Source organism: Atta cephalotes (assembly GCF_000143395.1).
Source record: "Atta cephalotes unplaced genomic scaffold scaffold00023, whole genome shotgun sequence".
Taxonomy (NCBI): Eukaryota; Metazoa; Arthropoda; class Insecta; order Hymenoptera; family Formicidae; genus Atta; species Atta cephalotes.
This window is the reverse complement of record NW_012130087.1, coordinates 2,998,143-3,003,107: the sequence shown is the minus strand read 5'-3', so window position 1 is coordinate 3,003,107 and position 4,965 is coordinate 2,998,143.

The following is a 4,965-nucleotide window of genomic DNA, read 5'->3' as shown; positions in this document are numbered from 1 at the left end:
ACGAAACATACATTCTTTTACATAAATTTTTTATTGATTATATAATATTTAACACATTGATTATTATATTCGACACATTGATAGATCTGATAAATTCTGAATAAAATTAGCAAGTTTATAAATTAGACTTGTAGATAAATTAGATTGTATAATTAGATTATAATGATATAGTAAGTAATACAATTTTTGATAAAATTTGATCAATTTTAATATTTAACACTTAAATTAAGAATTCTTCTGTATATTTAGTTTCACATCAGTTTCGCCGCATTCTAGTAAAAAGATCGCTACGTAATTCGTTCGTTGTTCCGACTGGAACGCGTCGTCCGCTGAGAAAAGGAGCCGCAGGAGTGGATCCCTCGGCGGGTCTCTCGGTGTCGTCCATCATTCGTTGGAACGGCGAAACGCTCGGTAGGTTCGGGTTTTCAGCACGGAGGAGAGATCTGCATAGCGCGAGTCGGCATCTCGGGACGAGCGAGCTAAGTGCGGGATTATGCAAAGCAGCGGCCATACAGTATAAAAATACGGAGCGACTCCGCGCCATCTTTTCCGGACCATTCTAATAACTCCCTCCTTCTACCATCCACCTTTTCCTTCGCCAACCTTTCTCCGCCATCCGTATCTACAACCGGCTCTTGCCGTTGCCGAGGGGAAGAATCAACCGATGGATCAATCGACCGGTCGACCCCTGATAGCGGGATAAGATTTTAGCAAATATATACTCGTAAAACTGTCAATGAGTGATTACCACGTGCTCTTCGTATAAACTCTGACCCATGTTACGTGAACAGGACTACTACGTTCGTGTTAATGAAGAGAATGAAATTTTCTATTTAGCGAGAATTCATAGTTCATGAAACAACTTTCTTCATTCGCTTATTTTTACTTATCCTTGTCATTATGCTCTATCATGCAAAATTATAAAATTAAGTAATATGATATATGTGAGGTTTTAATTATTACTATAATTAATCGTTACAGAATAAAAAATATAAGTAAAATTTTATCACACACAATTAAATTAAAATATAATTAATAATCGTAAATTGTAAGAAGATTATTGTATTTGTACATGTCATCGTGATAGATGATTAATCTTCTAAGGTTGAGTTACATATTTGCAACGTTCACTTTAAAATTTAATTCAGGGCAAATTCAGGATCTATGCAAATTAGTTACACTTAAGAATTGAAGATGTAGCATTGAACACTAAAATAGAGTACTTTTAAAGTTAGTTTTAAAGACTATATAGATTGATATATGTCGCAGAATATTAATGTATATATCGATTCTTCCCTTAAAACATTCGTCGTGTTCTGATATACATTATCAGTACTGAAAATAAATCATATTAAGTATACTAGGTAGATTTTTAGTACTAGCAGTGTATATCAGAATAGCCATTTTTTAAATAAAATTAGTAAAAAAATTTTTTTTAAAATAACAATGCCGTTTCTAAGATCGTATTCATAGTCATGATTCAACAGGAGATCCTATTTGAGTTAGGTTTTGAATCAGTCTTTCATTTGAAAAACGCTTCTCAAGCCTCGATTTAATAAATCTGATTGGTTCAAACTTTAGTTCAAAAACCTAGCTTGCCTGAAATAATCAATCGTGAATCAATTTATGGCTACGAATACGGACCTTAGAGGATTAATTAGAGGTAGGAATTGATTCGCATTTTATAAAAATATCACGAACTTTATTTGCAATTATAACATTCGTAAATAACAATGCGCGTCGATACATGTCAGCCATCTTTTTCATTTCTCTAGGATCATCAATACGAATTAAACCGGCGTTAACAGAATGCTTTTAAGAGCACATGGCGCTTCCGTCTACCGAGTCATCGTTATGATAAACGAGCAGCTTAGTACCTTCCCGTTAATTTCTTCGTTCCATTATATACCCTCGGTCTTAGTAGCGATAGACGTAGTGTTCTGTCAACAGATGCAATTGTCGGCACATTGACATTATGCTCCAAGATATCAGAACAGTTCATAAAAACTAATTCAAATTAATTTTCTTTAACATATATAAAATTACTTAAATAATATTCAAGAAAATATTTTTTTATTGAATATAAAATTAATCATTTATGCTTGTAATTAGATTAAAATGAAGCGACTAATTCGACACACTATAGAACTATTCTGAGAACAGACGCAATTGTTCGCCGAGAAAGACGTTCCAAGATATCATGTTCTCAATGTGCCTTCTCTTCGCGTTCTGACGCTACAATCGTACGGCACTTTCGGAGCGATTTCGTCGCTTAAATTCGAGAACTTCTCGCCTAGGCGACTCACGTTTACGGCGCGCGGTCGAGGCGCGAGATAGCGGCGTCTGATAGCGCCCGGCTGGAAGTCGCATTAATTTTCCTCGGTCGACTCCCTCGCGCGATGCTGTGGTACCGCCAGTTCTCCCCGCATCGCGAGAGGGGGGGTGGTTCATGAAATGGGTACGCAAGGGACGTCTCTCCCGCTGCAGCATTTAGGTAAGGTATTCACGTAACACATAAGCAACCGCCACGCGCAACCCACCGTGTGCACAGAGATAAGAGCCGAAGGTGGCATCTTAGGCGGTGCTCCGAATAGAATTAAATTCCCCGGAGCCATCGTGAAGAGTGGGAGGGAGAAAGAGAAAGAGAGAACGCGACTCGATATCGTCAAGACGATATCAACGAGAGCGGATGCGGGACAAACTTCTCTCATAGAACAGATAGACGGATAGATAGGGGGTATAAAGGGGGCGTGAGCGAAGAATGGCGTACGTTGATAATTTTGATGTGTCATATAGAGTTATAGTGTTGGTATATACCAAAAAGCACCATTGTGAATGTAATTTATCTATAATGCAGAGTCAGTTAATTGTTGTTCTATAAAGCATCTAAAATTTTATTAAATTGTTAGAAAATACAAAGAGCCATTTTTGCTAGATTGGATATCTTAGAGGGAGATCTACCGATGATGATTGTTCAATTTGCTAGGAAATTTCGTTTCGTAAGAATTTCGGCAGAGCAAAATTACGAGAGTGTTTAAATAGCAGTCGATTCATTTCGTATGCATGGTTCCGACTATAAGTTAAGGAATTGCCTAAACGTCCGTAAAATCTAAATCTCCCGCACTCTCATCTCGGAAATCTTCCTCCTCACACTGTGAATATGTACACCACGCCAAGTTATTTCAACAATCCTCTGAATTTATTGCACATTCAATTTGTCAGGCGTCGACTTTGTTTTAAGAATTCTTGAAGAAAAGAAAAACTAACTTTTCCTCATCTCTCAGGTATTTTTTTTATTTTTTTATTTTTTATGTACGTATCTCTTTATAATTTTGCAAAGAAAATAGCAAGATGAATTAGTGTTAAATATGATTAAAATATTTCATAAAATCTTACATTTCTAATAATTTAGGTCTAATTGCTGATTGTTTTGGTTTTTAGCGAGACTTGAATATGTATTTATCTTTATTTTTCTTTTTAAATAAATAAAGACTGATATATATTTCTCGCTTAAAGCCAAAATAATGTTAATACAAGTTTTAGATCTCCGAGTATCGAAATCTTTATGTTTTCAAATATTTAATTTATTAAAATATTGGGTTGTACTTTTTAATGTTTTTGTAAAATTGTGTCTGATACTCTTAAAAAGGAAATTATTATTACAATGAATTTATTTAATTATTATACTGATTGAGTAACTTTTCAGTGATTAAAATTTTTGCTTTTACACGTTGCTTGCTTTTGAACAACATGGATAGTGAATTTTAATGGAAAACCGAACGTGCGGCCAAAGCGGCCGGAAGGGAATCGCGATGATTCTGTGAAATATGGCTCAAGAGCGAGCAGGTTTTCGGCGGGGCTGCGTTAATGGGTGATTGATAAACGACCTTTTCTCATCAACTGCATCGGCTGCATATTTATCACCATGCGACCCCGACAAAAACGCGCGTGCACTCGCTCCATGCAGCCGCGTCAGCGATGCGAAAAGCGGATGACATTACTCCCTTCGCGAAGCGCAAAGTTAGCATAAAAAAACATCAAAAAGTAAGCTTAAATAAATAATTACGGAGTATGTTTTTACTATGCTAACGAGCTCATATTATATGAATGTTATATTCAAGATTACAATTAAAAAATTTTTATTAATTAGAATTTCTTTTATAATTTATTTATATATATAATTATGTTATTAAGAGAATGTATTTATATATAGATTTATGTAAATAATAATTAATACAAATTAATTAGCAACATTAAAAGGTTAGATTCTGAAAATATTTTATTCTGATTCAATTTTTTCAAAAATAAAACGGACATGTTAGTTTCTTGTAATGAAAATCTATGTGATATATGCGAGCATGTTCATTTGATGTCATATTAATTCCCGTGTAGGAGTCAATCGAGCCGAAGTACACGCGTCATGTAAGGTGTCCCTTTCGTGGATCCACGTAACAGATACTGTCGATGTTAAAGTGCCCTTCGACGAACCCATGACACGTTTGGTGCTAACAGCTCACGCGTGTCCGTCACGTGTCGAGCGTCGCCGGCTCGTCCGCTCATGCATTTAACTTAGTCGAATTAGGCGGCACGAAACTTGCCCTTTCTGCCCGATTTGCAAAATAACATGGGCAGATGGTGGCAAAGTGTGATTCTCACGCGCGACATACTTTTCTACTTGAGGATTTAAAACGTATATTGAGTGAGACGAATTTTCAGTTTACGCGTTACAGTTTAGTGAGAATAACCGAAGGGAAAAGATAAATTTTGGCGAAGGAAATTAATATGGCGTAAGAAAGAGAGAGAGAGAGAGAGAGAGAGAGAGAGAGAGAGAGAGAGAGAGAGAGAGAGAGAGAGAGAGAGAGAGAGTATATATATATATATATATATATATATATATATATATATATATATATATATATATATATATATATATATATATATATATATATATATATATATATATAT